At 32.1% G+C, this 17,527-nt stretch overlaps 1 protein-coding gene across 2 annotated transcripts in view; it reads right to left on the bottom strand.

Moving 5' to 3' along the window:
• The window catches only part of LOC127718002 (uncharacterized), a 108,164-nt gene extending 97,464 nt beyond the window's left edge, over window positions 1-10,700 (bottom strand). For both annotated transcript variants that reach the window (XM_052223884.1, XM_052223885.1), the window contains exons 1-2: window positions 10,642-10,700; window positions 1,884-1,926 (exon numbers count right to left, since the gene is read on the bottom strand). The gene's annotated coding sequence lies outside the window, so the exon portion shown is untranslated. The remainder of the gene's footprint in view (window positions 1-1,883; window positions 1,927-10,641) is intronic.
• Window positions 10,701-17,527: the final 6,827 nt, after the last annotated feature.

Below are 17,527 nucleotides of genomic sequence, written 5' to 3'. Positions count from 1 at the left end.
ATTCCAATTTTCATTTCCAATCACATTAAGAACAATTAACGTTTAATTAGTTTCTATAGCAACCAAACTTTTCCACAGAAAATGCCAAATAATGTTAATGATATAACTAGAAACTGAATGCTATATGTCAAAGTAATTGAATCAACAGGAGCGTCAATTGAGTATAAACTAATTTCTTATGAAATAATCGCTTCATTAGAAACAATTACTTTCCTTTCATTTAATATAATAGATCATGTCGATTTTCTTTTTTAAGTCTACAATTTCATTTTTGGATTCATCAATCTGACTGAAGACACGCCAAGGTGAATTAGGTATGCATGTGTTAAAAAGACATTTAAAAGTTATAAAATATACATAAGACCTACTAATTACAAACTCTCTAGTGAAACTTCTTCCTTATATTAAAATCTTAAATCGATTTCTTATTGATTTTTCAAATGCTTTACTGTTGTAGAAGCTGATCTGTGATTTTCATTTAGACTTCTGAGTCTTTAAAAACTCTTATGCAAATTGTAAACAAACTGTTTTTTCCAGTCTTTTTTTTTTCATTTTTTCCTCCATAATATTTTTAAATGTCATAGATTTGTTTGTTGTTGTTAATAATTAATGCCACATTTAGCATCCTTGGCTTAATCATGAGGGTGTGGATGGGGGTTTGCAGAATACAGAATAATGGGCAAAAAAATATAAAGAATAGAAAAAATGGACCAAAAAAATAAAGAATAGAGAAAAATGGCATAAAAAATAAAAGAATACAGAAATGTAGAACCTCCCACCCAGACCCTCCTTAATCATGGCATTTTTTTTGGAGGAAGAAGCTGGAGTATCTGGGGAAAACCACTGACCTTCATAGTCATTGAGATATGTTTATAAATAAATTGCAACATTAATCATGTAAACCACAAATACTAACTGAATTCTATATTTTTTAGTTGAAAGACTTCAGATGATGTATGGATTGGTGTTTGATGTCCAGTGGCAAATATTACATGCATATCAGGGCTAGAGATATGAATCTGAACCTTGTTTTGTTTTAATTTTGGAATGTTGAATTTGATTTTCAATGAGAACTCTGTTTCACAAATCTTCTGTAAGTATGCAGAAAGACATGTTTAAACCTTTCCCTGATTGCAGAATGTTTTGCAAAGCAACAAATACCAACATTCAAGTTTTCGGTTTGACCTTCCAAGGGATTGAACTCATGACCTTCTGAACTCGAGGCAAACACTATAAGACAATCAAGATGGTTGGAAGACTTTGGAACTCAATATGTTATCATGGTAATATCATACAGAAAATGTTTATGATTTCTTTTCAACATAAAAAAAGGTAAATTCAGAAATTTTGCATTGTTTTTATCATTTTTGAAAATAAAAACTTGCAATTAAATTTTAAAAGTAATATTTGTATGCATGATTTCTTAAAAATCACAATAATTAAACCTTGTATGTTTTTTTTATTATTCAAAAATAACAATAATTAATAAATGCATGCAATAATTTCTGAATTTACACTGGGACTAATAGTCCCTGATTTACAGTAATATAAAAGGCCACAGTGCATAATAAATAAGGGTTAATTACTGGAACCTGCAACTAAAAGTTTTACCAGGAAAAACCAACACTTTTGATAAAATTCTGATATTTTCAACCTTATTACTTTAGCCATTCAGATCTTTAATCACCCCTGGTTTTTGGTGGGGTTCTTGTTGCATAGTCTTTAGTTTTCTATCTTGTGTTATGTATACTGTTGTTTGTCTGTTTGTCTTTTTTTCTTTTTAGCCATGGCGTTGTCAGTTTATTTTCGACTTATGAGTTTGAATGTCCCTTTGGTATGCTTCGCCTCTCTTTAACAATAAATTGCCTATATATCAGAATTACCTTATCATGTTTCTTGTTACAGTCCTAATGTCTCATTCTCTTCCTGCAAATATATGAAAGACATCATTAAAGCTACATTATTAAAAGTAATAAATCTATTAATATCATAAAAGATCCTTTTCCAGCAGAGTGACATTGATTTTATATATAAGTACCCACTGGTACACTAGTTCTTATGTTCAGTAACTAAGTTCCACCGCATTCTTACAGTATTGGATTTAGTAGTAAAGACAATGTCACAATCATTTTTATCAGAGCTATTCAAATTTTTCTATGGGAATCCCTATAAGTTAGCCAGTACAGAGTCTTAGGCCAAACAAAAAAGGTATGTGTGTTTACTGTACCAGGCTACCTACCCTAATTTTTATCCCCTACCCTAAAGTTATTTTGACCATCCCTTAGACTCAATGTAAAAAAATATTAAAAATTAAAAAAATTACCTACCAACCTACCCTATTTTTTTCAGCATGTAACAGTAAACACACATAGTTTTTTGTATGGCCTTATACAGTAAATTCAGAAATTATAGTGTGCATTTATTGTTGTGATTTCAAGATGACAGACCAAAATATGACAATAATTACTGCGATTAAAGGAAAAGCTGTATATATATATATATATATATACATGTATATATGTGTCAGAATTAAAAATGCATGTTCTCATTATTCATATACTCACCAAGTCGCTTTATTCGTTATAATTTCTGAATTTACAGTAATCTTATGTAAAACAGATATTGGATTGCAGATTCATTATGTTTATCCCCAAATATCTTTTTATTTATATGTGTAGATATTGGGTTGTTTATCCCCAAATATCTTTTTATTTATATGTGTAGATATTGGGTTGTTTATCCCCAAATATCTTTTTATTTATATGTGTAGATATTGGGTTGTTTATCCCCAAATATCTTTTTATTTATATGTGTAGATATTGGGTTGTTTATCCCCAAATATCTTTTTATTTATATGTGTCAATATTGGGTTGTTTATCCCCAAATAACTTTTTATTCATATATGTAAATTATATTTTCAAACTACAAAGGCTATTCCATACTTCACAGTATAAAATGGTCATCTATTGGCCATTTTATGACTATTTGAGTGTCATTCTATGTATGCAAATGTTTCTAGGGTTAATTTCGATGTGTTCTAACAACTTTAAGAACATTTCAACTTCAAAGACGACCAGTTGTCTAAAGTGTCAATTGGTCATCTTGTGGTCCAGCTTTAAAGTTAATAAATGTCAGAAGTACATAGAAAAATATGTTAAGTAGGTGTAAAGTAACATGTATCATAAAATAAAGTAATGAATACTAATTACCAATACATGTACCATGTGTACAACCCACTCATGGCAATTCAATTGAAAATCTGTCTTACTTTAGATTTTAAGTGGTAAACACTGAAATAAACCTTGAATATTGAATAGAAACCAGTTTTACTGTAAATTTATTTCCATTTACAATGTAGCAATTTCATTGGTACCCATTTTGTTGAAATTGGGGGAATACATAATTTTAGTGGATTGAGTAAAACAAATATTTTTTGTGCATTGGGGAAAAAAACAATTATTTTCGTGAATACATGATTTGGTAGTTTTAACAAATTCTGAATAAAATTCTATTTAGGAAAATTTTTTTTTTTTAAAAACTTAAGATTCATGGTCCACCTATAGCTATAAACACAAAATCAACAAAAATGTGTACCCCATGAATAATAATGTTCTACATGTACATTGAAGGGAGGTATATGTATATCAGAGGGATGTTAAGCAATCAACAATCAATCAATGTATATCAAAGAGTCAATGCTCAAAATCACCAGCATATGCTTGGTTTACTGTAAATCAAGGAACACAATCAAAATTGAATTGAACTAAATCACTTTGCATGAACTGTGCTGTTGATTCATTAGTCTTTGTAGGATACTATGTTCATCAGGAGGTTCAAAGATAATGCCCTTGAAAGTGGGTTCAAGTGGCTCTCTGTGTAAACGTAATTTACTTTTTTTACATGCAGATAGTGAGATATGAGTCTGTATTCCTGAGGTTGTCATCAATTGATCTCTGACATAATTGTTTTTTTGTTAGAGATTATTAGTTGAATCAGGACTAAGGCCCTTTATCATGTTTACATAAAACAAGGAGATGTTGTACATGTACTGGTCGGATTGCCAATGAGACAACTATTTCAATTGTGTTGTTTTGCAATTTTGTTATCAGGGGCTTTTACCGATCATACATAATGAGCCTCTAGTCCAATGGTTGTCTAAATTGCAGTCACTCAAACTTGTTTTTCATCTAATTTAAGGTTATAAATCTACATAGAAAGCATTTAAAACTTTGAGATGAATTTAACAAAAGACTAACCTTCAGTCTCAGTTCCCACCCAACTTCATATTTAGACAGTCAAATGCATAAAATATTTATAGGTCATGTATATCTTTTAAATAGCTGACACATTTTATAAACACCTTCTAAATCATTTAATTTCTTTTTTTGTCAACCATTATCCATTTCCACCAAATTTACAAACAGATACTTTCTTTCTTTAAATTGTAATAATACCTTACCTGTGTATACAAAGATAGATATCAAAATCGTTTAGTATACCATACACTTTGAAAAATTCTTCTCAAATGAAATTTTAATATTAAAATCCAATAAAAAAGTTAAGATATAATATACAGCCACAATAAATTAACCCTAGTGACATTAAATGTCAGACCAGTAGATGTTCCCCTTCTACCATAACTGGGCGTTAGGTTTATTTACATTAAAGTTCATATTTGATCTTCACTTGTACAACATCTACCCACATACGGACAATGTAAATAAAATTTCACTTACGATCATTTGATCCCAAAAGATACCCTCTTAATTTTAATTGTTTAGAAATAAAATTTGAGTCTATACATTCTGCAGGTCAATACCATTGTAAGACTCAATTATATATCTTGGACATATTTATAAAATGTCGAGTGTCAACAAAGATTTAAATTTTTGAAAAAGAAAATCTTGTCTGTATTTTATGATTCACATTTATCACCATAAACTTTATAATAGATATCCACCCAATTTAACATATTCAATCAAATGTATCAAATATTTTCATGTGATGCATATTTTTTGAATGATTGACTTGACGTATGAATTTATAAACATCAATAAATAATCACTTGAGATATACATTTTTGAAAAGGAAAATTCAAACTTCTTTTTATTATTTGTTTTAATTATATCATTATTTAGAACCATCTACACATCAATTTCTATAGTCAGACCTGTATAAAAGTCACCCTTGGGACTGGAGAAATATGACCTTACACAAGAGGTGACTATTAAATCGAGGTCTAAATTGCATAGGTATTACTATAGGTGAGCTAAAATACAAGACAGGTTTTCCGTTAATAGAGATGACCTTTAGAGCAGGTTTGACATTATACATGTATGTAAGACGAAATTATACCATATACAGCTGATATATACAGGATCCATCAATACAATATTGTCTCATATATAAAGGACAACTTATTAGAGGAAGTGATATTCATGATATTGTAAATTCATAAATTTGTGCATGCATTTTATAATGGCAAATGTTGTACAATGGACGAAATGCAAGATGTTTTATTGTGATTTTAGGAAATGATGCATGCAATAGTGATATCACATTTTAGAATGTTTTTGAAAAAAAAATAACTATTTATCTTTTTTCCAAATATGAACATGTACATATCATGCGTATACACACCATGTAACTTTAATCACATATGCCATCTGGGGTCAACATCTGACAGATTAAGGATTTGGACTTTCCTTACAATAACTTCATACTTGAAAGTTTTATTACTAAATCATGTAAATTATTAGCAATCGTCCAATGATTGTTTAATTAATATTTATGACAAGGCATAAAAATATAAATACTAAGCTTTTTTCCTGCACCTTGCAGGAAAAGTATGGACAGCAAATGATTTGTCTCTTTGTAGAATATTTCACAAAGATTGCAAAAAGTTTTGGACTTTAAAGGTGCTTAACCAAAATTGTCTGGATTTAACTGTGCTTCGCCAAGAATGTCAGAAAAATGTGTTAGGGTAGGCATAATAAGTGTATGAGACTATGAAAACCTAAAATTTATTGCTGGTCCTAATCTTCATGATTAATGGACTGATTGATTGATTGTTAGTATTTTACACAACTTTTCAGCACTATTTGCTTATTACTTAGGTGGCCAATCTTTATTAGCGGAAAAAGATGAAGAAGCCAGAGTAACCAGAGAAAACAACCGACCTTCGACAGGAAATTGGTAATCCTTATCATCTAAGACAAATGTAAGATCAGAGTCGAAAGTACAAAAAATTTTCCTTGTCATGTGTGGGGTTTGAGCTTACAGCATTTGAGTGAGTGTTGCCAAGCTCAGAGATCAATGTAGATGGACTACTTAGACAACTCAGCCACTGAGACCCCTGATGGTTATTGGAAGTTTATTTGTAAAATATAATTGTTTTTGAATACATGTATATATATGTTATACTGTGCTGTTACACCACTGTCCCAGGTTAGGAGGGTTGAGCACTCAAAAACAATGTTATACCCCACCACATTCTTTATGTGCCTGTCCCAGGTCAGGAGCCTGTGGTTGTTGTTCATTCATGTCTGTCATATTTGTTTTTCGTAAATTGTTTTGTTATAAATTAGGCCATTAGTTTCATATTTTTCATGTCGGGGCTTTTTATAGCCGACTATACAGTATGGGTTTTAATTAAGTTGTTGAAGGCCGTACGGTTGCCTATAATTTCTTACATCAACTTTATTTTAACTTTGGTGGATAGTTGTCTCATTGGCAATAATACCACATCTCCTTATTTTTATATGTGTAAACTAACAATGAGCTTGTGAAACTCATAATACTTTTATACAGTATAATTCATGAAACTAGTTTCTGCAGTATGCTGGCAAGTTTCACTTTTTTGATACAAATTAAAGGTTAATTGATTGATGGTTTAATTACGCAAAAGGCAGTATATAGCAGCCAGGAATAAAGGAGGCACAGGTTACAAGTGTTTACGTCAATGAGAGAGCAACCCAACGACAAAAACAACCAAAATAAATCTACAGGGCAACAAACATTTGGGGATCCAGAAATTTCAGATTTCTTCAGAATTGTTTTTAAAATAACTTAGTAAACCAATGGACAAAAGTTATTCTGGAACCTCCTTGAAGTTTAAAATTATCTAATCTGGTTCCTGCAGATGTTAATATAATATTATTTAACCAGGAGTTTTGTATGATACAGTTCAGACTTTCACATTGGTACAGGACTACAAGCTCAGGCTTGTCAACAGAAGAAAAGGCATGTAATTAACATTTCTGCAAGAGAACAATTGATTCTATACAAAATTTTCCAAAAAAATGTCAAATCTGAGGCCACAAAAGTTTATCACGAAATACATATGATACATGTATTACTATTGCAGTAGAGTGACAAAAGATACCTATATACATGATATATATATATATACCACCCACGGCCACATCCAATTTCCCTGAAAATAACAAAAAAGATTGAATTGACCCATTTAGGTTATCTCCCTTTGAACATAAGTTACATTCACTATACATATCATGATCAGGGGCTCTTTTCAGAAAAAAATCTTTTGACAAAAATTGATCTTAAGAAATGTTCATGACTTCCAAGTGTTTTTTCCGCAAAAGAATTTTGGGTGAAATGACAGATTAGGCCAATTCATCCTTCAAACTGTATGTACACAGTAAAGAACATTGCAAATAAGCTGACAATATTTTTAAGATTGCAACTGATGACAGTCAATGTTCATAATCTACCTTGCAATTTATAAATAATGAACATGCTGAAAGGAGCATTAATCAAATTGTCATTAGTTTAAATCTGATTGTATTTCCTGATGAATTTCAATTTTTATTATGATTGCTGAAGATAACTTTAGAGTCATTTCTTTTTGTCATGGGTACCCAATTATTGTACATAGAAAATAGAGGATTTTGTGCATATGCCAATAGCAAATAAGTGTTGAAACAACAAGGACCTGCATGTCATGAATAGAAAGTATTTCATTCCTCTGTTGCATTGTAAGGAATAGTGAATAGACTGATATAATTTTTATTATATTTATAATTTTCATCATAGAATAGCCAATATTTACACTAATGTCATTTGTAATAACTCCAATGTCAAGACTGCAATTCAGCTGTCCTGGTAATCTAGTTAACGTCAAAGTTTTTCCTGTCAGATGGTTTCCAAGTCATTTTCTCTCTATTTTGGTAATTTTGTTAGAATCGTTTTTCTCACTTAAATTCAATATTCAAAAGTCATGAACCAGGATCTACAGCTTTTAGCATAAACAATCAAAAGTTACATCCCTGTTGTTGTAAAATGTTGAATAAAGAATTTTTGGAGAGCAAATGTTTAAATCTTAAATGGTTTTAAAGACTTAAAATTGCAAATTCCATACAAGTTTTGTCAGTAATAGACCATGCAACAAGCATTTTTTGATTCTGAATGTAAACAGTACTTAATAATTTGATTGTTAGCTATAAAAATTCTTAAGGGTTCCGCGGAACCCAGTGTCTCGCCTTCTTTTGCTGTTAATCACAGGCTCAACAAAAATGAGAAAAAAAAAATGATAAAAATATTCCTCTCTATACCATCTTTTGATTATAAGTAGCTTCTGTCCAAGTTTGGTAAAAATCCAGGATAATTTATGAATCTAATAAATGTTTTAAAAACTTAAACTCCAGACTGTATGTAATGTTAACTGGAAGAAAAACTAAGTCCATTTATAAGTAAAATACGGCAAAAATGGAACAAAATTTTAACAAAATTTCCTTCTAGATACTAGCTTTTAACTTAAACAATCTTCTGTCCAAGTTTGGTACAAATCCAAGATAGTTTAAGAAAGTTGTTAAAATTTTAAAAACTTCAACCACAGAGTGAATGTAATGTTTCCTGGCAGAAAAACTAAGTCCATTTATAAGTAAAATACGGAAAAAATGGAATTTTTTTTTACAAAATTTACTTTTGAATATTATCTTATGATCATAAACAAGCTTCTGTCCAAGTTTGGTAGAAATCTAGGATAGTTTAAGAAAGTTATTAAAATTTCAAAAACTTTAACCACAGAGTGAATGTAATGTTTCCTGGCAGAAAAACTAAGTCCATTTATAAGTAAAATACGGAAAAAATGGATTTTTTTTTTTACAAAATTTACTTTTGAATATTATCTTATGATCATAAACAAGCTTCTGTCCAAGTTTGGTAGAAATCCAGGATAGTTTAAGAAAGTTATTAAAATTTCAAAAACTTTAACCACAGAGTGAATATTTGTGGACGCTGCCGACCACGACGGAATGTAGGATCGCTATGTCTCGCTTTTTCGACAAAAGTCGAAGGCTCGACAAAAATGAATTCGCAATTACAGTACAAAATTTCTTCAGATTATTAAGTTGCAGTTATTATTCGTGTGGATTCAATATAATAGTTAATTGTTATACTTGTGTTATACATGTATGCATTAGGCATGAAATAATGTTGCGTTTTACGATTAATTAAGTGTCTAATCTTGTACTCGTTCAAAATAGGAGATACTTTGGATTATAATACAATAGGGTTACGCAATGACATGCAATAGATTATAATTGCTAACAAAACTTTAACTTCCCCTTTCAATCATTGCTTGATTGGGATCATTTGATGATGGCGGAAGAAAATTTAACAATGGCGGAGATCATTTGACGATGGCGGAAGATAATTTAATGATGGTAGTGTGCCTTCATAAAACAGGTCATGGATTTCCCTCCTTAAGGTTAGAATTTTTTATATGTATAAATGCATAAATTTATAGCCCTCACTGGCTCTGACAGTGATGATTTCATGGCAAAATTGGGTCTTAAAGTTGAGAGCAAAATTTCCTCTCATCATGCTCATAGTCCAGCTGAAACAAAATGGCTTCAGCATTCATGGCATTATGATGTCTTAGGAAGGTGTCAAAGCAAAAACTTCAATAGCCTTTCAGATCAAGGCGTCTTTATTATTTGGGCTAGGTTGTGCCTTCTTCCAAATACTTGTACGTATATATACAGCCCCCATCAACATGAATAATCTGGCAAGTTGCAAGTTGCGCATGATTAAAAACTGGTAAAAAATAAAGTGTTGAATAGGCCACTTCACGGTTATAACAGCAATATTTAATAGGGGGAGTTTTTGGATGGAGGTGGAAATATTAAGAAAGTACGGGAAACCTAAGCATGTTTCCAAACAACAGTTCTGTTTCAATGATGTTTTCCCCATGTTTTTCAATGCAATTTCACCTCCATTATGAAAACATGCCTCTATTCAATATGGCTGCAATTCTAGTGAAAGGGCCAATTGGTTAGATAGAGGTGTTACACTGTTGGTCACTTGAGCATCACCTGTTTGAGTCTGAGAAGAGGAACTGCAAGGAACCCATTGTTCCTTTGCATTCGGTTTTGGCAAATGCATGTAGAGAATTTGTGTCTTGAATGAATATACTATAGCCCTTCGATTCTTTACCATTGCCTGAATATCTATCAATAAGTAAAGTATAAAAAGAAATTATAGCAGCTGGGACTAAACTAACACAGTGCATAATATTTCAGTCTGAATTTCAGATAATAAAGCGACCAGAAAATAAATACCGTAAACGTGAGGCTTGTTTACTATCACTTTTCTAACTTCTTAAAAAGTCTTTCTCACCTGTTCAGTTGAAATTAAAGTTGATTTGTCGCGATTGTTAATCCATCAAAATAACCGGAAGTGTAACTGGTAACAGATGAACTGATTTCCGATTTCCCGCGGATTTGAAATCCGCTACTCTCCCATTCGGATAATTTCCCAAGTTTTTAAATAAATGCATTTAAGATTTTTGATAATATCAATGTCTTTAAACAGAAAAATGTCCTTTTATAATATGTCTTTGATTTAAATAGACAAATTTAGATAAAGTAAACTTTAAAGCCAAACTTCTAATACAAGAAACCTGGGACTATTATACTAACTGTTAGCAGAGACATATAATATTGTATTATATGTCTCTACTGTTAGTAAAATAGTCAAAATAGTCCCAGAAGAAACGGGCATGGTTTTTGATTATGTGATTACTTGGCCCTGTTTTAGTGATAATTTGATTACTAGACCAAATATTTCATGATTATTTGATTATCTATGACTATTTTTGTCTGATTAATAAACGTATTTACACTTTTGGTATTTAGCTATATTTTGCCTCCGAATGACCTTAGATCTACTCCGAATCACCTTTTGACGTCAGGCAACAATCACTTTTTAATTGTGACGTCAAATGTTTTGAATTATGATGTCAAACTTTACGGGAACCTGTGTGATTTTACGTAATGGCGGACAAATTTGCATACAAGTGTAAATACGTCTATTGATTACCGAGTTTTAAGAAAAATAAAATCGGAAGATAAAAGATAACAACTTAGGATCACCACTATAAGATATGTTTTGAATTTCTGACAAAAAAATGTTGTGAGTACCAAATATATAAATTTTGGCATGTAAGACGTCATTTTTTGTTTTAGTCTCGCTGCGCTCGGTTCAATTGTTCAGATTCAAATTCTAAGTTTGAACGCGTTCGTTCAGTAAAGTATTTTTTATCTGAAGTTAATTTACTGTTAATTAGGATTTAATTAGATGATGTAAGTAACTGTGTATTCAAACAAGAGACATAATATATACACATATGTCACATATATGTATATATGTAGATATAAGAAGATGTGGTATGACTATAATGAGTGCCAATGAGACTTCTCTCCATCCAAGTCACAATTTGCAAAAGTAAACCATTATAGGTCAAAGTACGGCCTTCAACACGGAGCCTTGGCTCACACCGAACAGCAAGCTATAAAGGGCCCCAAAAATGACAGTTTAAAACCATTCAAACAGGAAAACCAACGGTCTAATCTATATAAAAAACGAGAAACGAGAAACACTTATGAACCACATCAACAAACGACAACCACTGAACAACAGGTTCCTGACTTAGGACAGGTGCAAACAAATGCAGCGGGTTTAAACGTTTTAACAGGCGCCAACCTTCATCCTAACCTGAAACTATAGTGTAACATCACAACATAGAAAGACACACTATAAAATATCAATTGAAATGGCTTAACTCAATCAAAAGACATATCAACAGTAACAAGTAAACATACACTGAACGAATAAATTTTATCTATAACACAATGTAAATACAAAATTAATTAAAAAAAAGGGGGGGGGTGAGATGTAAAACAATATCAGAAAGACAACCATAACCTTGGACAAAATGCAGCCAAATAAAATAACGTGTATATTTGTCTCTGTTCAAACATCATCAAATTTTACAATCAATTATGATTTAATTAAATGATGTTTATTCAAACACCATGATCACATTTTGTATAGCATATTTATTTAAGGATTTTAATATTCTATAGAAATTCTTGTTATTTTGTTTAAATTCTTTTATCTATGATAACAGGAAAATACAGAGAGAAAAAAAATGAAGTGCCGAATTGTCTTGGTCCCGAAATGTCCTGATGCCGAAATGTCTTCGGACTTGGGTGCCGAATTGTCTTGGTGCCGAAGTGTCTTGTTACCTATTTTTGTTTTAAAGAATATGTTGACATTTTCGTGTCTTTGGAGGGGTCTTGAATTTATTTTCCTTCCTCAAGGTGGGACTTTAAAAAATATGAGAAAATTTCAATGTTTCCCCCTAGATTCCCCAATGAAAGAAAATGACCAGTCCCTTAGATCAGATTTGTATTAGATTAGAGTAAAATTAATTAAGTGTTTGATATTGATGTGTCTTGTGAACATTTTAGTTTAATTAGATATTTTGACTTTTTGCTGCGCCCATGGATTTGATTGCTCTTATTGTGTTCGGAGCCTTACAGAGCTGACTGTCACTTTCAGAAATGTGACCCCCCCCCCCCCCCCCCCCCCCCCAACTTTTCAATCTACTCCTACGCCATTGCGGCCAGAATAATGCCGGTAAACCATATATATATTTGGACAGGCGCTACACGTTTGAAGCGTGATTGTTGACGTATCTTGTATTATTAGTTGAATGTTGAGCAAGATAATGGTTTTGGTCTATTCGGCTACGCTGGAGATTGTGTTTGGTTTTCCAAATCATTGTTGCTCTGTTGATGATTCCTAGAGTTTCAAGTGAATAGTTTCTGCCACCATGGAAAAAGAGTTATAGTATCAGTTGGTGACGTAGTGTTCGACCCTTGTATGTACCTTCTGTATTCTAGTTTTAAGTTTTGATTAGATTTCAATGCATATTTTTTTGGCTGTATCTGGGACTATTATACTAGTATTATAGTCACAGTCTGTATCTGAATAAAATCTTCCAAAAGAGATATTACAGGAGACATATACAAATAAGATTTATCAAACAGATTTATCCCTCTTTGGTCTCTTGTGAAGAGTCGTCTCATTGGCAATCATACCACATCTTCTTTTTTTACATTATCCCTCTTTGTACTGGATCTTTGCTACCCATACATTTTAATAATCGGTATGAATATTTGTTTGTATGTGTGATGGATGCTTGAATATTGTCAATCGGATAATAAAAACCAATCGGATCTGTCGTAACTCGCTTAAAACAGCTGGTGACACACGGAATTAAAAACAAAACATAAAACACACGTACAACAAACTACACAACAATCAGTTTATCAAAAGTCCCCTATCCTCAGTTCTATTTACTATTTTAAAAAGAACCATGGAGACTTGGTACTTACATCATTGAAATATTAGATAAAGGAAATATTGTAGCTTTTTTTTTTTAAAAAGCGGAACTCACGAAGGTAGTAATTCTAGAATCCGGTACAGATAGTAAAAGTTTCTTACACTTTCATTTCTGTGGCAGTTGAAAGAGAAATGAAATTCATCACCTACATTATTACAAGAGCAACAAAAATACATATTCCCAGTTTGAATGGGATAACTAAAATGCTCTTTCCATATATCTATTTTAGAAACTCTGCAGAGACATGATTTTATGTTTACTTTAACTTTTTCATTATTATTTTTATAGACTAGTATAATGATTAGAAGTTCCTATCAAGTTCAATCTTTGTAGAATACGTAAATACACTAAAACACCTTACTTGTAATTCGATTTTTCAGAATCTAAAGGACTATGGGTAATATCATTGTTAGTACACCAAAAATGAAAATAACGTTACGTCATTGGTTGAATTTCCATTGTTTAGGACGTTTTAAACCAATCATAACGTTTTGGTGTACGCTTTTGAAAATATTACCCAGAATGCATTAGAAAAGCAGATGTTTATTGAGAAGTGTGTTGAGATTCCGAACTCAAACACTTAAACTCGTTTACTTATGAGTTATATCACCAAATTTGTACTTGCATGATCAACACAACGGTTGCCACATGTGGTGCGGGAACTGGTAATTAATCCTTCCGGAGCACCTGAAATCAAACACTTAAACTCATTTTTTATGAAACTTACCACCGGATTTGTACTTGCACGATAAGCAACACGACGGTTGTGACAAGTGTTGCAGGAACTGCTAATTAATCTTTAAGGAGCAACTGATTTCACACCGGTTTTTGGTGGTATTCGTGTTGCTAAGTTTTTAGTTTTCTATGTAATGTTTTGGACTTGTTCGACTTTTTATCGTTTTTCTTTTTTTGCATTGGCGTGGTCAGTTTTTTTTTTCTTCCACTTATGATTTTTTAATGTTATTTTTGGGGATCTATATTTGTCATTAGTAAAGAGCGACAGTATGAAAATAAGATGTAGTATGATTGCCAATGAGACAACTACCCACCGAAGTTCAGATGAAGCCTGGGTGTAAGCAATTATAAGCAACAGTACAACCTTCAACAATGAGAAAAATCCATACCGTATAGTCGGCTATAAATACCCCGACATGAAAAATATGAAACAATTAAATTGAGAAAACTAACGGCTTAAACAGTTCACGAAAAACAAATATAACAGACATGAACCAACGACAACCACTGAACTACAGGCTCCTGACTTGGGCCAGACACATAACTGGTGTGGCGGGGTAAACATATTTATGAGCGCTCAACCCTCCCCCTAAAGTATTGGTTACGGTTGATGATCACTTCGACTGCACATGCACAACTATCCAGGTAAAGATACCCACAATAAAATACACTATTTATTATGTACAAATTTACAATAAAGTAGATATTTTTATCATATTATTACTGTAAACACTACCAGGAAATAAAACAGGAAACAGCTACAATGTCGGAACATATGGAAAATGACGATTGTGAAAAAGGATAAAAGTAGATTATCAAAACTGATTGATGATACAGTTTCTATTGTACATAGCAAAGTGAGGGATATTTTCATCGATGGTGAAATAGAGAGAAAAGTTAAAGCAATTGTCCAGCAACTACTCGAATACACAGCGGAGAAGGACCCCCGTTTTAAATCATCCGAAATTCTTTCAGTAGGAAGTTATAAAGAGAAAACAAAGATATTAGAACCGGACGAATTTGACTTCTTAGTTATAATGGACGAATTATCAAAGCCAGGTGTCATGTCCATCGTCAAAGATGATGCGCTACCTTGTTACACGTATTTGGAAGTTCAAGACGAAGTAGTTGCTTATAATTGGTGGTGTGATGAAAACAAAATATTGCACCAATTTCAGTATCGTCCGAATGTTACCGGTGTGCCCGAATCATTTTGCACAACATTGTTAGCAACAATAAGTGAGGTTGCAAAATGTCAAAATGTCAAATTAGCCATGGATAACACTACCATATTAGCTGTTGAAATAGAAGAAAAAACGGACAGAAAAGGACTGATATTCAAGTCAGTTGACGATACGTTTTTGCACCAGGCAGCTGTTCGAAGTCCTAACTTCATTCTTTCACTTGTCGTAAACGGGTATCATTTGACGGTGGACATATGTCCAGCAATACGCTACAACAATGTAAACGAGGTGTACTCGATTGATGATTCTTACTATTCTGACTTAGCGGATCGAGTCATAAAAAGGGGGACGATATTGTTCGTTAATCAACATTTAGGTGGATTGCCTAATCCGCATCATAGACTATTCAAAATCACCTTTACTGAAACAGAAAACGATATTGTTCAGAACATGACAAAAACTCACAAACATATTTACATTTTTCTAAAGTTTTTTAACAAATATTTTGAGACAATATTGTATAATCCCTATCCGTCGTACGTTTTGAAAATTGCATGCATTCAGCACTCCTTAACGTGCGAAAGAAGTACAATTGCAGGTTGCCTGAAACATATTGTTGAAATACTCGGTATGTGCTCCAAAAATGAATACATTGCAAGCCCATTCCTTAAAACATTTGAAATTCGGAAGCTGGCAACCGCAGAGGTTGATGAAAATGTTTTAAGCATTTTGACAGATTTGACATCAGATTCAGCAGAAATTCCATGTTTTAGTAGATCTGATGTTGACACATTACAGTCTTGCGTAAGAAATAACAGTATGTCTACTGATGAACTGTTAAGATTGATTTTGGCCAAACTTGGTATCTTGCAACACGAATCGCCGAAAGAGGAAGACGTCAATTTATAAAGCTTTTATAGCTTGCTGTTCGGTGTGAGCAAATGCTCCGTGTTGAAGGCCGTACCTTGACCTATAATGGTTTACTTTTATAAATTGTAACTTGGATGGAGAGTTGTCTCATTGGTACTCATACCACATCTTCCTATATCTAATTAAGATGTCCATGTTGGCATTGTTTTGATTCAACGTAATTGTTCACAAATTGTTACCTACTTATAGGACACTGAAAAATTTTGGTGTAACTTTCGTATAGGCTACATGCTTTGTTTATCTTACCCTTGTGTTTTGTAAAATAGTTGTAAATATATACAGTTTACGTTTGAATTCCCCACCCAATTTTCAACATTTTAAAAATTACCAGTTGTTGAACTTTATACTGTACTGTGAAGATGTGGGAAGAATTTCAATTTTGCTGAACATTTGAACCAAAATTGAGATACTAATCATTGTTTCATCTCAGGTTTATAGTAAATGTTCTACAATTAACCTTTCTGCCCCTTTAACTAGTTCTCTTACTTCAATTAAAGAACTTATTATTAGTTTTTTTTAATAAAGAATATAAAAATAACGGAATGAATTATTTTGGAGTGTAAAAAACTCTTCAAGTTTGATGTTTTAATTAACTTATATGCTTTTGGTTGGGTCATTTAGCAATTCGGTTGACAGTTATAATATGACTTTCCACTCTCTTTTTGTTACTGTCACTCATATAAAGCCGTCGTCAGTAATAATAAAAGAGGGACATATGCTAGATACTCTTACGGGAACTGTGATGAACTGATTAAAGTTGATATTTTTCTCATTGACAACGTCTATGTACGTTTCGGAAATAAAGTTTATCGACAGGTTGTAGGTATTCCTATGGGCACCAATTGCCACCCCTTTAATAGCAGAATTGTATTGTACTGTTATGAATCACAGTAACGGTTCTATTTTTATAGCCATGTCGACGGACAATTTTTTTAAGCCAGATATCCCAATGATGATTGTGGCT

Source organism: Mytilus californianus, unplaced genomic scaffold (assembly GCF_021869535.1).
Source record: "Mytilus californianus isolate M0D057914Y unplaced genomic scaffold, xbMytCali1.0.p SCAF_10, whole genome shotgun sequence".
In the NCBI taxonomy this organism is placed as follows: Eukaryota; Metazoa; Mollusca; class Bivalvia; order Mytilida; family Mytilidae; genus Mytilus; species Mytilus californianus.
The sequence above is the reverse complement of the archived record's forward strand: the minus strand, read 5'-3'. Positions and strand labels throughout refer to the sequence as shown.